This window comes from Ambystoma mexicanum, chromosome 3p (assembly GCF_040938575.1).
Source record: "Ambystoma mexicanum isolate Mex_15411 chromosome 3p, UKY_AmexF1_1, whole genome shotgun sequence".
Taxonomy (NCBI): domain Eukaryota; kingdom Metazoa; phylum Chordata; class Amphibia; order Caudata; family Ambystomatidae; genus Ambystoma; species Ambystoma mexicanum.
In genome coordinates this window covers 238,959,992-238,983,252 of record NC_090925.1, presented here as the reverse complement: position 1 = coordinate 238,983,252, position 23,261 = coordinate 238,959,992, and positions in this window count along the sequence as shown.

The window sequence follows — 23,261 nt, the reverse complement described above, 5'->3', positions numbered from 1 at the left end:
AAAATGGAACACAAGGCTCCCACCAATCCCCTCACGCCCCTGGCCTAGAGGATCACGGCCCAGCCACCCGCCACGAGAGGAGTTTGCCCATCTACCAGATGACCAAATACCCTGGTACAAGAACATACAGATGTGCCCACCAGCCTGTCCTGCCCATGCCAACACCTGCAGCATGGATGAACTCGACTGAACCATGCAACAGTAAATGAACACATCGTTAGAGATGCCATGACGACCTTAGCCACAGGTCAGCACACCTGTGCAAACATGCACACTGGACACTCCCACACCAACCCACACGAAGAACATATTCAGTGCTATGACGTAGGTGACGGATACACTCACTGACGCGCATCTTTATTATTTTTCACATAGGCTTTTCAAAATGCAGAAACGCAAGACGCATAATGAACTCATCTAAAACGCTTGCTGACGCTTCTCCTAAACCCATGCATTGCAATAAGAAATACAACGAAGACACGATACTGGGGATAACGCAATATGATACCATAACCTAAAGCGCTGTGTATCAAACGTTTCCACCTATGCACCAGGCCCAAGTAGGCCGCAAGCAAGAGCTTCCATGAACATTGAATGAGCAAGAGTACAGTTGCTGACCCTGCAGAATGAGCCCGGCGATGACTGACAGTCAAAGGCACAATGTTGCAATCTCGTATGCCGCAAGCCGACACCGAGGTCACACCTGCAATTAAAACCAGGCACACAGTGGAAAATACAATATTAATTGTGCAGAATTCTGCCTCGACCACGGTCCCACCTCACGTGACCAAGCCAAACCTGACAGGGTGCCAGGCCCAGGAGGAGGGAGGCACCGAAACCCCCCGTTTCAAGACACAGGCAGATAAAATTAAGTGATTCAATGGACATCTGCGGCGGTGGGAGTAGTCGGCCTTCAGGCATACCAATAAATCTTCACGTTGTCTGCACATAACCATAGTGAAACATTGTTGCAAATGACAGGTGCACCGCGAGCTGGGAACAACGATGGTCCCAGACTGGGGGGCTCGTGTGTGGACCAATCAGAACATGGGGCTCTTATCACTGACGCCATTAACATTGACCAATCCCCAGGGATCTTCATGTAACAATTTTCATGTATCAATTTGAAGGGACAACCCAATTATACCACCTGACTAACCCTCAACCACTAACAATGCTCTCTATATGTATGCTATACTAACCCTACCACTCGAGGAGCCAATCCAGAGTGGCGATAGGTTTTGCTAAACCTTCCCAGGGAACGCAAGTAGCGCGTCATACTAAGATAAAAAGGGCCTGCGAGCCCATCGACAGAGAGAGTGTCAGGACGGACGCATACGATCCTTGACCCATCCCTGCCGTTTTGTTTAATAAACAGCAGAATCACCTTGCTTCTTGCGTGTGTCTCATACTCATTTTTGGGGATATACGGGAGGAGTTGGGGCCTCCCTGCCCGGAGGTCCGTGGACGGCCCAGCCGACACCGGGAGAATTTCACCCCGACAACCTATCAGGCCTTGACCTGGCTGACCTCTTTCCTCTCTGATTAACCCTCCCAGATCCAACTTGGGTCCTTCCTTTCCTCTATCTCACTCTCTACCTGTGGTGTTCCCCAGGGGTCTAACCTCTCTCCCTGGCTATTCAACTAATACCTAGTGCCTCTCACCCACCACATTGGCGCTCTCTGCTCCAACTTTCAGTTCTTTGCGGATGACACTCAGCTCGTTTTAAGTTTCTCCTCTGTCACCTCTTCTCCGTCTCTCATCTATGCCTGCTATCCAGGAGTGGTCTGCCATCAACAATCTCTGCCTTAATGCAGTAAGACAGAGATTCTCCTCATCAGAACGCCTACACCCTCCTTTCCTGTCACTCTCTGGCCGGCCTCCCTTGGCCCTCTGCCTGTTCCCACCTGTGAGGCTAACAAACTCAGGGTAATATTCAACTCCACACCATGCTTTTCTCCTCACATCTCTAGCATCTCTAGAAGTCAAACTACCAACTGCACCTCCTCAGAGGTATTCTTCTTTTCCCCTTTCCTCTCCTTCCCCCAGAAGCTCACTGTCTATAGATCTCTGGTTCTCTCTAGGCTGGACTACTGCAACAGCCTCTTTCTAAATCTGCCTGCTTCTACTCTCCACCCTCAGCAACTCATCCAGAACAGGGCTACAAGACGGGCCTCAAGCCTAGGGATCGTATCTCTCCAGCACTGAAATCTCTGTATTGGCTCCCAGTGGCTGCAAGGATTAAGTTCAAGACCCTCTGCATTGTCCACAAGGCCTTCTGGGGCCTGGGTCATCAATACCTCCAACTCTCTCTTCGTAAATACCTTCCAACTCGAACTTTTCACTCCTCCACCTCCACCTCCAACTCCATCAGGGTCAGTCACTTCTCCAAGTAACAAGTTGGTGGTAGATCTCTTTCTTCAGCTGGGGCCTCCCTTGGAACAGCCTCCCTGCCTCTCTGAAACACAAGGCAAACCATTGTTCGTTCCAGAAGCACCTCAAGACCTTCCTCTTTGCTTCTGCCTTCTTTCTTCCTCTGCCCTGCTGATTTCCAGTGTGACACTGCACTGGTCACCTGGCTACCCTCTGATTTTGTGCCAAGGTCCCTACCCACCAGTTGCACACCTGCACTGTCTCCCGGCAACCCTTGAACTTGGGTCTGTATCTGTAACCCTACAGTCCCTCTACCTGCACTTTGGACACCTGTTCTCTACACTTACCCTTGTACCTGCCACCTGCTGGCTGCACTTCTTGTTATTGTTTTAATCCCGTGTACAGCACTGCCCCCTCCCCTTTCACCTGGCACGTTTACCCTGCCCTGCACTTGCCCGATCTCAATAAGATTGTTGTCTCTGTTCTCACTCTGTTCCCCCGTCCTTGCCTCATCGTGCCTTGAAACACTTGTGTATAGGCGCGTTACAAATGTCATATCATATCATATCATATCATAATGAGCTATATTTTATTAAATGTATTTTGTTTTGCATTCTCCAACAAATCAGGCTGACGTTTTTGCATTGCTATGCCATCTCTCTTTCTTTCTAAGTAACACAAGTTACTACTACCCAACTAAATAGGCCAAATATGGACCAAATGTTTAAGGTTGACAAGCAGAGAACGGACCAGGTCAGGATTCAAACACATCCATGCAGGTTCCACAAAGTACTGTGAAGAGCTACATTTATGTGAACAAATGGTCTCTGTTGCTACAGCCGTTCCGTGTTGCTCTCTGTGTTCTCTTATTTTTTATTTTTTTTGTATAGTGCTTTGGTGGTTGCTTTATAAATTGATGCTATGTAAATCCTATTCATACATGCACAGTTAAATGTTCAGCGGCACAACAGTGATCTACACGCCAAGAACTGCAAAGTATAAACATTCTAATGCAGTAATGAAGATGAATAACTGCCCCCTTTCCTCATTCAACGTCTTCTTTCACTCTCTTGTTCTGCAGAAATATGCTAAAACAGAGGCTTCAAATAGTGTTCTATGTGTTTCACATGTTATTTTGCATACCTACACAGCTTTAGAATTTTGGGGCCTGCAAGTACCAGAATGGGATATGGTGTTAACAGAAAGCTAAGACTTGTTGATTACTTCACACCTGGATTGGGGAACTTGTGATCCTGTTCAATGAGTTATGCTACTCTCACGATGTAGACACGCCTCTGAAGCGCTCATGTGATACAATCAAAGGTTTGTAGTCATTGTATGACCTTGACCCATAGCTCTGAAATGTGCAATCACTGTTGTCAAGGGAAGCTCTGAAATCACTGAGCTGTGGCCACAATGGTAGGTTGGGCCGGTGGGCAATGAGGGTGAGTCTCGCCCGTCATACAATAACCTATCGATGCTGCTGGGCATTTTCACATTTTATTCCAGTATAGATTTTTTTTTTTATTAGCAATGATGTTTACCAAGTTGATTCATATCCTATTTTTCCCAATATTATAAAAAAAATAATTAAGGTCTCCTTAGTCGGCCTCAAGGATTGCTCAATGTCAAGTGATTGCATCAACTGCCTCATTTCTTCTTTCATCACTTTAGCCAAAGACAATACGTTTCAGATCTTCAATGCCAACACCAGAGGCCTGATATTTCATTGTGCTTTTGGCACCTGCTTTCCTTCACACAAGTGTGCAAAAACAGGGTCTTGTCCAAGTCAGTATGAAGAGAAGGTACGCCAAAACATCCTTATTGAACATTTATCAATGTAGAGTTGTGGCTAGTCATCCCACTTTATATGCCCTATATCCAGTGTCATCTTAATTGGATGGATGATGAAATGGCATCATAACGTCCGGGCACACTAGCTGCCCCAGGAAATTGTGTTTATTCAGATGCTATCAAGCCTCTTAAGCACCATGGGAGACACCTTCTGCCCCCGATAGTTTGGCTTGTTACACAACTGAGCCATGACCCTAGCACCCCTTAAAGGCTGGTCCCTCCAAAGGTAATCAGTGGACAAATGATGAAACTGGGAAATCAGGCGTGGAAAATGCACATGATGTGCTGGTCCTGCCTTCGGGTCCATAACCTTTCCAGTCAACTGAATACTGGATTTACACTTTTCTAAAAGAGGAATGAAGAATATAATTAGCCCTTATAGTCTTCTGATTCATGAACACAAATAGGGCAGATCTAGGAGGCAAATGGACTGCCAAAGTGGAAAGCTTTAAAGGTGGAAAAGGGGTACAGGATGTATCTTACAAGAAAAAGCCGGGAATCCTTCTGCACCACAGGGTGAATAATATACAAAACAACATACAGATTCATATAGCAGATAGCAGTTACATGTGTCCAGGTCTATGAAGGTTTGTCGTAGAGTGCCATACCTTATCCCCCACCTTTGAAACAGGGGATCGATATGGACATGGGAGAGCATCTGCATAATGCTGATTGTATTTATGTGCCCTCTGCATTTGTTCTACTATGTAGTCATGTGCCTTTCTTATATGGCTCAGGCATGAATCGGCTTCAAGAGTGTATGTAGTTTGTATCATCTATATTGGCAGAATGCTGGAATGTTGGCTATACAATGAGTAGAAGGGTGATCATCCATGTGCCTAATATATCGATTTTGTGTAAGAGAATTTGACAATTCCCTAGAGGGATACCCACGTTTCATTGAGATGCAGACACAAGCAACATACGTATTCCTAAATGGTTTGATGTTCTCCCTCTGTTTGTGTTTGCTGTGCCGAGGAGTATCAAGAATCAATTCCAAGAAGGGACGTGCCAAAATCTGGGCATAGATGAAGAACCTCTCTCCGATACGATAAATAATGGAAGACCAAAAACCCCAAAGTATTTCACAGAGGCCATATCTGTTACTTTCATAGCTGTTGGAATGCCATGACATGATATACATGTACCCGTCTTAGAAAAGGCGTCAGGAACCATCTGCATTGTATCAAAACCATTGACCATTGGCAGTTCCACTATAAATTCAATGTAGCCATGAACCATGGTTAGTTGGATATTGGTATAGCTGGCAAACAACCCAATGGGTCTCACTTTGTCACCTTCTCCTTGGATATATATAGAGCAGTATGCAGGGAATTCCAATGTATCTCTTTTCACAGACAACCATCAACACCAGTTCTTGGAGAAGTCCATGGTCGTATACAGGCCTGGATGTCCTGATGTCTTAGCACTGTGCCACAATTGAAACACAATTTCTTGTTAGGCGTTGGTGGGTAGATAAAGGTGGTCTTTTATGGACGGAAGACCACTGACTAAAGCAGCATTCATATTATTGTTATACATTGGTTTCTGTTTGGAACAACTCTGTAAGGAGTCAAACAAAGATGATAACAGCAGACATACAAATCCTTTTTTATCTCGGTTCAGGAGATGTACCTCGCGTACCAGTAGCAGTTCTTTATCCCTCAATTTGAATAATGCAGCTGCTTTTCAATTTAATCAGCAAGGATGATACATCAACAAAAAGTTAAACTAAATTGAAGAAGACGGATGACAACCATATTTTGTAATTGCGGGCTTTAAGATACTGATGACATAAGTAGACAAGAGTCTGGTGTTTTGAACGTTGGAGGTGATGTCACCACTCCCAGAAAGAGGCTTTGATTGCCAAAGACTCACATTCCACAAACGTTTATCATTGCCCTGCCGCTCTTAGTCACTAAGAGGTATATGCCACTGGATAAAGGAAATGGGCCGTGGGACATAGTTGAGAGAGGATGGCCCCTGTATCAGTTTCTGAAGCATCTTCCTCCATTATGAATGACTCTTCAATGCTGGAATTCCATCTTGGTAACATAGAACAAACATTACCCATTTGTACATACAATTTAAATCTTGTAGTCAATGGCCAACCATATGAACATGCTCCACATGCTACTCTGAGTATATCAGGATTTCGATAATATGCATTAACAGGGGTTGCTACAAAGCCCACTATCTATCACTGGGTATTTGTACCATCCGTACCTGGTACTAAATGTATTTTCCATTTGTCTTCTGCTAAATATGGACCTGGTTATATTCTCCAAAGGTTTAATTTCATAAATATTGTTGCTGAACTTAGACTATGACCAACTGAAATAAGCAGACAAGAGTAGCATTGTTTTTCATAACTTTATTTAGGACCCTATAAACTATGCATGGACATAGGCCCACCTTCTTTTAGAGACAAAAAAGAGGGTGGACCCTGCCAGTAATCAAGAATATTTGATAAAGCTGCTTTGTATGGACTTATACATGTACTCCTTTAGAAAGGGTGTTGCTAGGTCTGAAAAATATCCGGGGCTACACCAATGTCAGCATTGTCCGGAATCGGGATACCTAGCCTTTTGGCTGCAGCCCTGAGCTTCTATCTGGGACAAAAACCAAGTGACCCGACCTATACCCCTCTCAGCCCCCCCCCAGGAACCACTGTGTCCTTTAATACCACTTTCCATTTAGGTGTTAAAGGGTTAGTCCTCCCATGAAGCACTTGCATCCCCTCAATTTGGTAAAAGGTACAATCATATCTTCTGTATAGGGGGAGGTTGTTCTGATTATATCTTACTAAGTCCATCTGAGGGCTCTTGGTATTACTCGGGAAGCCCTAATTCTACAGTTCCTATTTCATGGTACGCTGATATTAGAGCCTGGAAGGGACTCACCTTACACATTCAGAGGATGCGCACTGCTCTTTCAGAAGTGAGAGCTGAAGGGTAACTTCTTGTTTACCCAATCGAACACTGGATTACGCCCTTGCAGCCAAGGCACCCAAAGAATCACAACACAAATGGGAGGCCTATTTGGGGACATCAGTAATTTGCTCTTGATGCCCATGCAAAGGTACTATAGCTCATTTGACTGTGTAACCACCAGTCCAGAAATCAAGTCAGAGCTATTTACAATATCCCGTTGTTTCACTGACAGTAACTACTTTGTGGTAATTTAGCACAAAGTAATTACTTGAAATTGTAAACAAAATATCTATAGAATTGTTGGGTAAGGGCTAAAAAGGGGGTCATGAGGGATATGGTGGTAGAGGAAGTAATGAAGTTGAAAAGGAGGCATGGGAGCGAACCCCCAAATAAAAAATATAAAATGATAATGAAAATATTCTAAGTAATTACTTGATGGTACATTACCACAAAGTAATGACTGTTGGCAACATCACAGGGAACCCTGTTTACTACTCACACAGGTTCAAGAGAAGGTTTGAAGATTGTAGAACTACTCTGTTTCTAGGTGAACATATTGCCCATATAGTTTCCTGTTGACTCCGAATCAACAACATTTCATAGGAGGCCCTCTTATCTGCTATGTCCTTCCAAGACGAGTGTCCCCATACAGTGACTGTTTGCATTGGTTGTGGGAGGTTAGATAAACCCAATGGAAATTAGCTGTCTTACTGGGAAGCAGAATGCAGTACCGTATGACATCCTTCGCTTTTCTGTTCTGACATAGAAGCATCTAACTGGAGTATGAGCTCCAGCAATTCTGGGTAATGAGTAGGAAAATAAGCTACTATGGAAAGTGTATATTTCAAGTAATTAAAACTCTATTACAAAGCTGCACTTTTGGCATCTGGCCATGCTGCCACAGTCAGTAAGTACTGGAGTACCCCTTGTTTTGTTTTAGGTCGGTTCTAGCAGGGCAATTACTTGAGCATTATACCATGTCAGAGGCTTTATTCGTAGCGCTCAATAGTGCATATAATTACAACACATCACTTCAATAGCCTCAAGCAATTGATTGGCTTGTGTTGCTGCCAGACCACCCAAACAAGACAGCATGAACCTGGCCTTGATTGTTAAATAAGGACATATGGCAAGTCTACAAACAAAATGCCTATTGCATTGATTTATGCACGTCTGCTGACTGCGGGAATGCTAATGAAAGCAATCAGGTGGCGCTAACTGGAAAGATTTGGGGAAAATGACAGGTAACATAGATCGCACCTGGGTGCACATGGAGTGGGGTGAAACACCTAGCATCCCTTACAAACACAGAATCTGGCAGTAGCAGTGTATGTTGATTTGAATTGCATCAAGTCTTTGATTGACGGTAGCATGAGCTGAGGTCGTGTATGCCTGAGTGATGCAGTAGCCTGCATTAAGACACTTGCAAGGTCGAGGTCTCCTCCATTCTGCTGCCCCGGAGAGCAACACATTATTTGCGGTCTCTTATACCTGACAGGGCACAGTTTGATGATGTTTGGGAGTTTACCAGGCTTTCCACAGCACTACATCTCTAAAGCCTACATATCCATTCTCTTGAGGTGGAGTCAGATGACATTGGTGAGGAATGTCTCATAGCTCTCACCCAGGGTGTGAGGAAATAACAGAAAACAGCTATAGAACTAATTCAATGAGTACTTACTAGACTTACAACAACTTTCCCTCACCCAGACCCAAACATCCACCTTAAAGAGGCGAGAAAGAAACTTGGAACCTAAGGGGCAACTACCTGGGCCATAGAATGCCTGAGCCCATTAATCAGAGAACCAGTCGGCTAAAAGTTCATGGAAATAAAAAGGAGACACCAGGCTAAAATAATTTAAATATTCAGAAAGGGACTAAACCCAAGCGGCATGAGGGCACATACTAAAAACTAAAGGAGTGCAAAGAACGAAAAAAGTCAATCCTTGATTCTCCAACAGACGAACTACTGTTTGGCAAAACATTGGGAATGATGGGGTTGATGATTCTGAAGAGGGAGCAGAGAAGGTCAATATGCAGAGTTCACTGAATATCTGAATATAAGGATCCAACAAGGGTAAAAAAAGGACCGGAAGATCAGACTTTTCATAACAGGCCCCAGGAGTTAGAACCACTCTGAAACAAGGGAGTGCAGAGGGAATGATGGGTGACAAATGCATATCAGACTACCCATGACAGAAGGGATCTTTAGGAAACAGGCAATTCTGCAGAAGAAGAGACACAGTCACTGCTCCCCAAATAAGATTGTAACGCTCACCTGGTATCCACGGGGATGCCACTCAGCCTGTTCTGACCTCTTACGACCTCGAACCCTTCCCTGGAGGCTATTCGATTGGAGACTGGGCCTGAAACACAGGATTGGTAGAGTTTAACTCCCTATTGTCTCTGAGTGCTTGAACCACTTCTTCCCCTGGGTCCAACCCTTCCCTTTGATCCAAAGCTCATCTTGCTTTCTTGGATAGTGTGCTCTCCATCCTGCTTGCAGCGCAGGGGCGCATTGATTGATGAGCGCTCGTTGCTGCCTAGTTACTTAACTGGCAAGAGTCCGACAGATAAGTATAATGAGTCTTTTGAACAGTTCTCTAACTTCGTTCCTTTCCTTCCTTAGATGATGGCCGGCGTCCGGGGATGGCGGCGTGCTGCTGAGATGAGTAGCGCTGAAGGTGAGTGAGAGTGCAATGCGCAATGCACCCCTTTCATATTTGTATTGAACTGATTTCTTTTTCTGTGTGTTTTAGGTGCCGCAACGTTTTCAGCGTGGATGCCGGTTATGAAGAACAAATGCAGTGAGTAAGCGCGGTATGCGGCGCCTCTAGATGTTTCCACGCTAACCTAGAGTGTCTGTTCCCTCTTTCTGATGTTTAAGAAGTTCCGGAGACAGAGTTACCCTAAAGCGGCTGGGATTCAGGTAAGCGTTTGAAGCTCGTACACTATTTAAAAATAAGCAAAGATTTGCAGAATGCTTACTAATGCCTTTTTTCTGTTCTTTTCCCTTTTCCTTAGGAAGCGACGTGCCGGGATGGGAATGACACAGCGGAAGATGCCCGCAGAACAGAAGGAGCAATGAATGATGGGCAGAAGCGTCGCAAGGTAAGGCTGTTCCTAACGGTGTTCTTATTCTTGCAGGAGCTGAGCGCAGAAGAAAGATGCAGGCCTACAGGAGACCGATCCAAACACGGTGAGTGTCACGCTGCAGGTGCAGAAAACACAAAGCATGTTTCTCAGCCTGGGCGTGGCTTAAATAGTCTCTGGGTATCCCAGGTGTCTCTGGGTTGAACCACACCCAAAAGACTAGACTGCACATGCAGTACTGGGAACCAAAGAATGTGGGGGCATCCATCTTGTCCCCATCAAGGCACTACAAGTCCAATCCCCAATGTTATCCTATGGAAGTGAGTGAGTCTGGTGCCACAAGCACAAGTCTGACTCCAAGTGGGTCTTTGGAGGGATGGAGAGGCCCTTGAGAGCCATGTAGGTGATTGTGGCCTGGCTCCAGCCTGACATCTTGGAGGGCTGGGGACATGAGGGGCAGGAATCATGACAAAGATAGGCCAGACGTCCCATCAAAAAGCAGTGTCCAAGGCGTCAAAGAACAAGAGAATCAGGAGCAAGTTAAGAGGGTTGGATTGTTATCAGGAATGGTTACCAGAGTCAGTGGGAATCTGTGAAGCAGGTCAAAAACAAATCACGAGAGTAATCCAAAAGAGGTGAAATGAATGTGCTACTCAAGTTAAAGCATAGTTGAGAAGCATGTTACTGGATGGATGTCCAAATGATGTAATGTCATTGGAGACACTAGCCAGGCTGGGAAGTGTAGTTTATTTGGGTATTGTGGAGCCCAAAGGGCCATGGGAGAGGCAATCTACCTCGTGTCCCCCAGTAGTTTTTCATTAGGAGCAGCAGCATTATGACACATGAGCATATAAAGAAGAGCGATTTACTCTTGTCTAGTTAAGGTGTGCTACCATTTCTTTTGCCAAGTGCTATGATGGATGCCAGTTTCAGGCTTTCAGCACTACCCTTTACGGGGCGTATCTGTGGAGGACCTCTACAACTGTAACAGACAGAAATTACTCTGCCAGACAAGGTGGAAACCTGATTCATGAACAAACATTTAGAAGTTTCAAAAAGTGCATGTGGAGATGAAATCCTTGATACAAATCCTGGTATTGATATGACCTTGTAATAGTTGAGGTATTGATAATGATTCCATCTAATGTATTCATGATCCACATTTCAATGCAAAATAACACAACATGGATTTGGTCTAAAAAACATACATATTCAATGAAACCATTAAGCACCCAATCGGCCATTACCAATGTCCATGTGATAGAACACAAGTTTACAACATCACACACATTGCTTATAATCTATTGAGAATATGTTTTCATTGTACTCCAAAACAGAGGGTCAGAATGAAGACAACAACAATGTATCATGTCATATAGTTATCAGGCCAAAAAATCCCTGACTGTAAAACTGGTCAGCTAGGTCCTAAAGAAAATAATATTTTCACAAGCCTTTTTACCCACTCAACCCCAAAGTGTAAGACTATTTTTCCTCTCTTATTGAAACTGGGAAAAGTTAGCTGTACTCTAATAGAATCCATGAGGCCCCATCTTTACTGGATAGAGATCTGGAGTTCACCAGATCTGCTGAGATACGAGGAGGCCATGAGTCAGTGTTTGTGATTCTCATCAGCCGTACCCTGTACAGGTATTGAGAAAGGAGCATGTTATTAATAGGCCAACACATCTGTAGAGGCGCAGGTTGCAGACCCCTTCCTTAAGTGATGCCATGAACCACACTGGTGCTGTTTCTTTACACTCAATAAGCAGGGTTAAAGATAAGACATCTGAGCTCCAACTAATGGATCGATGGGTGAAATCATAATTGATAAATGCACTTCTTAAGACGACATCTAACCCTGCATTTGAGGAATGGTGATGAAGTGTCATGTCGGAGACAATGGATAAAGTAAACACCAACACTATTCATCAGTCATACTGATAAATGACCCGGTCCCTTCTCTAGAGGTACCATAGAGACCTCTTTCTTTAATATCAAAAAGTATTTTACTGACATAAATAATAGTAATAAGCTCAAAGACTTCATTCATAAAGTTACATAAGAGTTCAGTATCCCGTCCTCTTAATACTTCAAAAAAAGTAGAAGTTGCTAAATACCAAAAAAAGGTTAAGTGACTCACCTTTGTTTGCTTCACAGAAGAGATTTTAAATAAACAATATAGTTCCCACAGTTATTCACACAATACAAAACTGGCTGAATCGCAGTTCTGTGTCTTAATCCAAGCTGTACCTCACCAGCAATACCTAAGTGTTCTTAATGTGTTGCTTGTACTGAACACCACACTACGGGTTTTGGGGTGTGTTGCCCCTTCTTCAGGTGTAACTGCTAACAGTAATTGTGGGCTGAAAAAGTGCAAAAAAGAGAAAATATGCGGGCAAAGTCATTTTGTACTGCAAAAATATCTACGCGCTACCTTTGCCCGGACTTTGCACTGCAAAAATTCATTTTGAACGGTTACATGAATCAGGGTTTGTGTCGACAGTGCAAAGTCATTTTTCAGCAGTGCAAATTCACTTTGAACTAGGCAAATATTCCATGAATCAAGCCAAAAATGTATATTGGGAATATTACCTGCCACTTCTTGTAATTCAGTACGGAAACCAAGTGCGAGCGCAAACTGTACATACTGTCAACTAGTGAAAGAGAACTGTACAATATTTTGTATGTGTATATCCACTTTATTCCACCAATAGGTGAGCATAGATCAGACCTGTAATAAGAGCAGTAGGCATTATTAATGTAACATTAGCTCTCACCATATGTAGGTTAACCGAGAACAGTAGTTATAGTTGCAGTTTTTAGTAATCTAAGGGGTTGACCCAAAAGCAACAGATATCTTAAATCTATAATGCAATATTGGTAATGTCTGTGCATGTAGGATGGTAAATCTCTAAACGTACTGTACCTCTTTCACGGGTTTAAAGTTATAGATGCACTTATTATTTAGTAATAAGTTCATCTTCACATATGCTTCCTCCATTATCGCACTAGGCACCCTAGTTCTCACTCTTCCTACTGTTGTTGTATCTTTACATTTATAACCAAATTGGAATGTATTTCCTGCAGCCACTCGATATGCCAATTATTTTATGCTTTAAGCTTGTTTTGTGACTGCATTTGCACTTTATTCCCATTTAGGGACATTTTTATTATCAATGTGGGACAGATTTGAATTCAGATCTGCCAATTAAGTTCTTGTTTGGTGATGCATTTGTAATATAAATATTTTAGTGTACTTTTCTTTTATGGAGGTAAACTCCAAAATAAAGCTGACATTATTACAACATCAATACTGTTCTGCAGGAGTATGCTGTGAGTAGTGGATAAAACTCCTATTAGCCCCATGCTACTAACAGACCATCAGCAATATGTGTGGAACCTAGTGGCATCCTCACTTATTTTTCCCCTGGACCCTGCTCACAGGTGGCCAGGCAAAGACCATTGCTTTTGAATCTCAACCCTGGGGGTGGATATATGAGGGAGGATCGCCTGGGTGGAGGGAACTTGGGGGGATGGAGAGAGGACATCCTTAGATGAGACATGGTATCCCTCGTTACCTTTTAAGAGTGACCCCTCTACCCTTCAAGCCTTTGTAGGCTACTGTCAACCCTTCTCCCCCCCCCCAAATTGTCCCCCATAAAATCCCCCTCAATACTGGGATGAAGAAGAGACCAACTAGGAGGATACATCCTCATTTGATTAGTACAAACACATATCAAAGACAGCCCAGAGTTATATATACTTCACTATTACATCTAACACCCCCAAACACCGCTATGGTACTGAGATGAATAAGAGGGCTATGGAGGTATACAGGTGGAACAGCCTGGCATTTCCACCTAATGAGAACCGCCATAGTCAGGCAAATGGCCTTAATGACCCACACCTATGGTCAATTAACACTCCTAACAGATATAAAGTTATCGCTGTGTGGAAGAAGGAGGAATGTGCTGGAGACAAGGGAGCTGGAGATCCAGGTGCCGGGAGCCATAACAAGCAGGAGAGAGAAACGCTGAGGCCAAGGTCGTCCATGAGAGGGTCTGGAGGTCTTGCTGCCCTCCTTATAGGGTCCACGCAGCAGGAGCTGCGGCACTCCCATGAATCACAGCAGCTGCGTGAAACCAAGGCAGTAAGTGCTGCTCTCTGTGGCTGCCATGAGGGAAAGGTGAAGTTGGGGAAGGCGGAAAGCAGAGCGAGGAACTTTGAGTGGCCCGTCACTAAGGACAACAAACTGAAGGGAGTTTCTGCGTGGGACCGGTGAGTGGAAACCAGGGAAACACTCACACCGGGGCACTTCTGGAACTTGAAACAATGTCCTTTTTGAATACCAAACAAACTGAAAATCATTTCAAGTACATTTGAATGCCGAAACAAGAACTTTTGAATAACAAACAAACTGAAAGTTGGTATCTGGACTTTCCATCGAAAAATGTATCCTTTGAATACATTTCCACCAAAATTAATTAATTGAATTGCTTTTCATCAAAAAGCATATTCATTGAATACATTTCGATGGTTAATTTTGATGGATAATTAGTGTTAGGGTTAGGGGTAGGTTAGAGTTAGGGTTAGTGTTGGTTTAGGGTTAGGGTTAGGGCTAGGGTTAGGTTTAGGGTTAGGGTTGGAGCTAGGGTTAGGGTTGGGTTAGGGTTAAGGGGGTGTGCGTGGGGGTTGGTAGGAGAACCCACTCCCCCAATATTAAATAAACATTAAGGGTTAGATTAAGCGTTAGATTTAGGTTAGATTTAGGGTTACAGATGGTTTAGGGTTAGGGTTAGAGTCAGGGTTAGGGTTAGTTTTAGGGTTAGGGTTGGAGTTAGGGTTAGGGTTGGGTTAGGGTTAAGGGGGTTGTGTGTGGGGATTGAGGGGGCTGGGGGGAACCCCCAATATAAAATAAAGATTAAAACATTACAAAGACCTGGCCAGTGCTGATATTTCAGCACTGGACAGCTACATTTAACGTCTTTAACGTGCAAAATAAATGAATCAAATTGCTATCTTTTACATTTAAAAGTACATATCCATCGAAACTTGCCCATTCCTATATTTGATGGAAAAGTTTCGATGGATATGTACTTTTAATGTAAAACATAGAATTTCGATGCAATTATTTTCGATGCATTTGCTTCGATAGTTTCACTGTTCGGTGGATCTTTTTCGGTGAAACGATCATAAACCCTGAAAGTTACTGTAAGCCCTTTGTGACTACAGCAGAGAGTAAAAAGCAAGTCGAGCACTTGTGAATGGAGTGAAAGAAAGGGGGTGCATGTAGCAGATACCACAGAATGTAATGTATGGAACACAAGTATTGGCAAAGTCAAGAGAATACCGAGAAGGAGAAGGGTATGGAATGAGAAACTAAGTATTGACCCAAGGCTAAAAAGTGTTTCAGGAACTGCAGGTTAAAAGGAATCCTGTGTTGGCAAGAGCCAGAGGAATACAGAAAAGTGTAACAAAGTGCATGGTGGCCACAAAGCCACGGTACAGTGTCACAAGAGACACTGGGGAATCAACTAAACATCACTGTCAAATGGAAGCAGTGGATAAATGTTGATGAAAGCAGTCAAGAAGGGGTATCAGTTGCGTGACCTGTAATGAGTGGAATGTGTTGTCCAAGAACTGTGCCTAGACCGAGTGCCCCCTGTATAGAACAGCATCCATAAAGAAGCTTGTGTTTTGCAACAACTGTGCATATGATTTTGAAGTCAACAAACCAAGCTGCCTATGAGAACTGATGAAAATAACTGATATTTGAAGAGCTAGGAAGTGTCCAAAGGAACTGTAGGGTTTTTGAAAGCTGGAATATTTCAACTCTTGGGGCAGGCAACCCCAATATCTATCTTGTGTAATGTTTTGAACTTGGGGAAGGGGAAGCTGAATGCAAGACAAGATCTGGAAGAAGCTCTGAACGTTCTTTGGAACACTATTCATGTTGATGCTAACATCCCTATACATTGTACACACTTAGTTGTGAGGGCAAGTATAGGCTTTAGACACAGACAGACATTTCATTTTGACTTTCTGACACAGACTATCCTTAGTTTTATTTAGGTAGGGAAATCCCTCCTTAGCATAGGGCAAGTTAGGCCTTACTCCATCCTGACATTTAAGTTAATCAAACTTTGAGAACCAATTTTGAATCTGGTGTATGTGTCTACTTCATGATGCCTTCACATATCCCAATCCTAAATGTGAAACAGGAATAGCCCGGCAGGTATACCTCTTTGCCCCTGTGGTAACGTGGGCCGAGAGCAGGCTTTACAATTCCGTATGAATGTGATCTAGAAAAGAAGCATCCAAACAATAATAGTACTGGTGTACCAAAATAAAAGAATTTCCAACCAAGGTTCTATAAAGAATAGTAGTCTTTAAGTAAACCAAAATACAAACAAGAAAAACACTATCCCACCCCTGCAAGACAATACACATAACATGCAGACTCTGGAATGAAAGTAGGAACTCTGGGTACAAAGATAAGGGTACACAGTCAATATTTTCAACAACAGCAGTCAAATACAATGAAGGTCCCTATAAAGGTAAACAGTGGGTCCAAAAACATCACTAATACCTTTTAGGCTTAATCTTGGTGAACAACAGTGTCAAGACTAGCTTCTAGGTGCTTTACAAGTGGTCGAGTTGACATTGTGCCATTCAAGTAGGTTGTTTGCAATCAATTGAGTGAACCAAGACAGTCGAGATGGCATGAGACAATCCAGCAATGTAATGCAGTCCTGTAGTTGTGATCTGCTTGACTCGGGTGAAGAACAGGTAGGCAATGTTTAGAAGTGGTTGAGTTGGCTCAAAAAGTCAGCCAATGAGATGCATGTCTTCAGAAGCAATCAGCTCTAAAATATTGGCGTGCAAGCTGAATTTAGATTTCTTGACTATTTTCATACATTACATTCAAGTCCCTCAGAGAACCCAAATATTATGAATGTGATGGGCGAGTTAGCAAAACCGCCATTTATGGTGAATAACCTTGGTACAAGAAGCACCGTTTGTTAAGTAGTAAGTTGGATATTTATTTTGAGCAGTTAAGAGGGGACCTGTTCATTATGCAAGAATTGAAAAAGAAAGCAAGAATGCTAGAATCTAATTTACCCATAAACAGTATGACAAACCTACGATCATTGAGTCACTTGGCGATAGCACGTTGTGTACATAGAACGATAAGTGCTATTCGGCCACCCATTCATAGATGCATTCTCGTAATGGTGAGATCAAATGTCCTGCCAGTAAGGGGCCGCTTGTTGTGGACGTTTAGATCTAAGCACTGCACTTGTGCCACTGGTGCTACGGTAGATTTACCACATGCTTTGCTTATTTGTACACGATTATTAGATTTAAGATGCCATTGGCTCAAAAGATACTTTATTTCTAATAATATTAGGTCTGTTTTGGAGGCAATTAATTTTGTTTTGTCTTGTATGGATGTATGTTTTGTTAATGTTTTATGTGTGTATATTGGTGCCTTTTTAAAGCGTTTGGAAAGGGAATTTTAATCTCAATTTTATCATTACATGTGGCCATGAATGTGCACCATCAATCTTTTTAATCATTTTCTTTTTAATACTGAGTTATCCTTGTGTTTTTGTATTGTACTGTAATTTTCTTTTTAAATGGTGCAAACTGAAATAACGTATTATTACTATTTATGTATAGATTTAAAGCATAGACACTCAGAGAAAAGGAGAGGAAGTAGATACGCATGCAAGCAAATTTAACACAGCTATTTGCTGTTTGCACATACTTACGTTAAAACCATTAATTTAAAAACATTGAAAAAGGTAAAGCTGTATTATACATTCAAATAAACATACTTATTTTGTGTACATTCGTTTTGTATCAATGTAACATGATGAGTGTTATATCCATTGGTGCGTTAAGCACCTTGCATGCTTTGGATTCAGAAAATGTATACATTGGATTAGAATTGTCATTGATTTTACTGTATATTTGTCCTAATGGCAGTTGCCGATATAAAGCTATTTTTTTTTTATTAATATGCCTTAGTCAGTACATTGACTTTTCATATATCACCAAGAAAGACAATTAGTATTGCCATTTAAAATCATTATCACAACAAAAAGAAAAATAGAAAAGAGCACACATTCCAATCAGTCCTCAGGGATAATCATTGTGCAGACCCAACAGTATTCTACCATTTCTAATGAGAAGAAAGTTTCATGCCCTGAGGACAGTCAGTGCCAATAGTCCATTGTTTGAAGCCACCGCTGGGCACTTACAAAGCCTCCAAATGCAGAGATCTTAACCCTTGACACTCAATCATAATGTGGAACAGAGATTGACAATTTTCATTCTGACTAACAGGACACACATACTTTATTGCCCCCCTAAAAGGGTTGTCTTCCTTTACCATCAGGGAATCTGGTCAAATAATTAGGCAGGACCCTTGTCGGTTTATCCAACACTGAGAGACATTCACATTCCTGCAATTGTTCTAATCTAATCTCCTTCATATAACAGCCTTTTAGTTATTGCCGTATCCAGGATCAAGTCGTCCACTATACTGGGAATGCTCACCAGAATACCCAGGACCTTTTTACTCAGACTCCTCATGAACTGGTTAGAATGTGTAAACTCTTCCTCGTGCATATCTGCATAAAGAATTTTCCTTCGGCATCTTAATTATCCTGTACAATTGTACCCGTCTCCACTCCATACTTGCCCTAAGAGAATGGAAACCTAGCTCATAATGAAGTGAGACTATTGGTTAGGATAGCGGCAGCCCCAGGACCCTTTTCCAAAGCCTCCCCCTCTAAACAATCCCAGTTGAGATCCCATGCCTGAGCTTCCATATCCATACCATATGCCCAGGTCGGGATCACTTTACACTTATAAAACGTTATCAAGGGCATTAGTGAGAATCTACAAAGATGTCCCTGAATATTCTTCATCTGGGCAGCCAGCTGGTCAATCGAAACTTTCATGGAGTCCCTCAGCCGCTTCTTATAAGGACAAGATGTTAATCTAAAGCCCAAATAGATAGTTTCCAAAACTGGTTCAATACATTTGGACTCCATCGACCAGCTAAACATAGGACCTTTCTTCTTAGTTCTCCTGAACTTCATGATATTAGTATTACCAGCATTAATCACCATTTGGTTCTTGTATGCATAAACACTTATTGCCCCCAACAATTGCTGAATTCCGCGGGGAGCAAAATCTAATAGCAAGACATCATCTGCGTAGGCCACCCAGCTGACCTTACGCGAACTGATTTTGGGACTTGCATAAGCATGCCTGTTAAAAGCATCTTTCAGGTCAGCCAAATATAGGTTAAAGAGGCATGGAGAAAGCATACAACGTTGCCTCACTACCCTCTCCGTGCATATTGGTCATGTGAGATAGCCCAGCGTATCCAATCTAATCTGAATAGTAGTGTTCTGATACAAGTGTATCAAAATCACTAGTAGTCCCGCTGGGATGCCCCGAGCTTTTAGTTTTCCCCACAGGCGGTTTCTGTTCATTGGCATTTGTTTTTTTTTTTCACATTACAAGTAAAAGACCTAATGCCAGTCACACAGGTTCTGAAAGTACCACTGGCACATAAGTCTGGCATCCAATTCGACAGATGAACTGTTTCTTTTGTAATAGCTTTATTTCCGAATAACTATCGCCCGATCGGCCTTCTTGACGCCGACAGCAAGCATTTTCCGGGTGCAGTGTTATTGGAGTTGGAGTTCTGGGCAGCGGAAAGAAGTGGCATTCTGGACAGGGCTCAAATTGGTTTTCAACTGGGCCAGTTGCAGTCAACAACTTTAAATGGGCTAGTGGTGTACATGCTGAGAGATCATGCATGGCAGACTAGTTGCCCCCCCAAATCCCTTATATGCAGTGCTAATAGATTTTTACAACGCCTTTGAGACTGTTCCTGGAAGCCAGCTCGTCGGCTCACCAAGCAATGACCCTCATCGTACATGAGTGCGCACAGGGGCTGGCAGGTACGGCCGGGTCGGAAGAGGGAAGTCGTGGCTTTTGGGACTAGGTAAGTGTAATTGTGCTTACATGTGTGTAAGTGTGTACATTTTTGTAATTGTGTGCGTGTAGGTGCGCGCAAGTTTGTAAGTGTGTGTGTTGGGGGCTGTGTGCAATGTTTGTTGCGGGACATAGGAGAGGGTAGGGGACTGACAGGGGTTCAGATATTGAAACCCCCAATCCCCAAAAGTAGGGGAAGTGGACAGGTCGGAATGTGACTCCCACAGGGGTTCAGGGGTGAAACCCCCCAAAACGATCATAAACACAACAGGTGAAGAATGCAGAAAATCTGCTTTAAAAAGCTGCAATTTTTCAGTTCGCTCTTCGGCAGTCGGGATTATGATATCGAACCATGTGGCCTCCTTCTGGTGCAAGCAATGTTAACTAGTGCTTACGCAAGCTGTGGCACCAGGCCAGTCTCTACCAGCTTGTGACCCTGCTCGAGTGACTAAGAGGTAGCATATTGACAATAGGTGTGATGGGGCAGGTATGATGTTGGTCGTATTTCTACTGGTTTCTCTGGGCACTGATTGTGCCCTGGGTGGAGAAATTCAATCTTACAGGTGAATCCTTGTGATGTGAGCCAGGTGAAGAGATTCCTAATGCAACATGGGTACTAGCGTGCATTGTTGGTCACTTTTGGGCAGTGGGAAATAGAGGTGGTTGAATTAAATGTTTCGTGTCATTCATGCATCTGTTTTGAGAACTACTTCTCTGTATCTGTTCACATTTTGCGTGTGTTAATTAGAGATGTGCATTGTTCACTGGGCATGTCTTTTTTCCCTGCACTGCTGCATTGGTGCGGGCATGCACACCCTTCTTCAATAAAGCATGTCTATTCCTTTGCTGGTGTTCTGTTCATTGAGTGAGTTAAATGTTCATCTTCCCTATTGGGACTATGGCTTAGTGGGTGTTCATTTGATAAATAAGCTTTGGGCACTTGCACTGTTTAGGGATGGCACGGGTGTAGTGAGTGTGAGAGACAACATTGTCGGTTTGGTGGTACATTTCCTCAATTGCCATAATTGCTTTGGCCTGCGCGCGTGGTTATGTTGAAGAGTTGGTAGTCTCTGGACTCAGAGGTAGTAGACGTTGACGACTACTCCTTAAACACATGTTGATTTGTAAGTTCCTGAATTCATGAATCGTTTAGCAAGGTGCATGTAATCTTAAACTCTGACACACACTCACCTGTTCAATAGTCACACAGGTTGGCAACTACCGGTTTCTACATTTGGGCCTGTGAAGTGTTGTGATAGCATTTCTGGTTTTCAAGCTCTATTGTGTCATGCACTGCTATCCAAGTACTAAGACAGCTACTGAGTTCCCACAATTCACCTTTTTACTGACAAGAACCATGCACTCCTATCCAAGTACCAAGGTATCCGCAAGTCACTCAAAGTGCACTTGTACTTTTATCTATACCATGCACTAGCATTCCACCAGACACCCTTACTGCAAAACTATTCTGGCCTCTATGAATACTTCTGGGGTGTGCAAGTCACCACTACTACTCTACTGAGACCTTAGCAGAACTCGCAGAATCTATTTCTATGCTCACTTGAAACATGCACTATTTCTGACGCCTGAGCCAGCCGTAACGTTCCCACAATGCATCTGTTAGAGTTTCGACGTACAATAGATAATGGGTCAGTCTACGGTATAGACAAGGCCTTCCAGCAAATGCACATACTAGCTGGAAGGATGCTTTTGAAGGTATATGGGCCCAGGTACACCCATGTGTTCTGCAAGGTAAGTATGACTACTTAAAATGTGTTGAGACACAACAATGACTGTAAATGATTCTTTGTGATAATTTGAAAGTGTCCGAGATATAGGATATTATGATACTCTTTGATGTGCATGCAGTTAATTTTTCAAATTTCCGGACGAAATTCTATTTACGTTTTTCCAAAATTCAGAATACTTTTCCTTGCACTATTGGGGTGTCAGTTATAACGTGCAAATTAGGACACCTAGTCCAGATTAACTCACAAAGGCAGGTGGGGCCTGTAGGGTATTTTGTGTAGATTTGGGGCCCAGCTGTATTTTCTTACCACCAAAAATAATGGTATTTTGACAATGACTACTCCTTGCATTTAGATTGGGTTTGGCCCTATTTCCTTTCAGGGACCATTCCTTATTATAGTATACAGGATCATTTAGCGGTATACATCATTGTTGGTGGTATTTTGGTGAGCATAATTTTTCTGTTTTATTTGTGGCCCCAACATACAAAACCCCCCTTCTTTTGTTTAGGCTGTTTGTGTGATCTCTAGAGGCCTCAGACCTACATTCAGAAATACCACAATTTCACATATAGCCTTCTCAATAACCTGTGGTATTATCACTAATTTATTTACATTAGTGAACTATATTTCCATAGGCCTCTTTTTGCTGATTCATGTACGCCCAGCAAGAACTATTGTATTATATTCCACTTAGAAAACACACACTGAGTGGAAACACGCAGACTGCTATTTATAATTGCTAATGAACTTACTCCATCTGTATGGGAAACATGACACATGTATTACTTAAACATCTTCCCCTTCTCCCATGATTCTATTTTAGATGCACCAAATAAAAAGACAAAAGCAAAAACACTCTACCCAGATTGTGTGTTATATTTGTATTGTACACAATTGCATTTCAAAATAATACATTACCCTTCTTGTTAGACAGTATTCTCTAAAACAAACAGAAGAGAAAACAAATGCAGTAATACAACGAAATTCACTTCACATTATTTGTAACAAGAAGAAAAAATATTACATCAATGGAACAGCATTGACTTTGCAACATTATAACGTGCAATTAAACACTGGGATTCCCTACTGCTTCCCTCCCCAACTGATATGTATACAAACATTTCATCCATACGGCACACAACCTCAATTCACTTAGATAATTACCAGCTATCTGTAGTTCTCCTATGCGCGATTTCTAATGAGACAGCTAATGTGGTCTCCTGTAAATGAGGCATT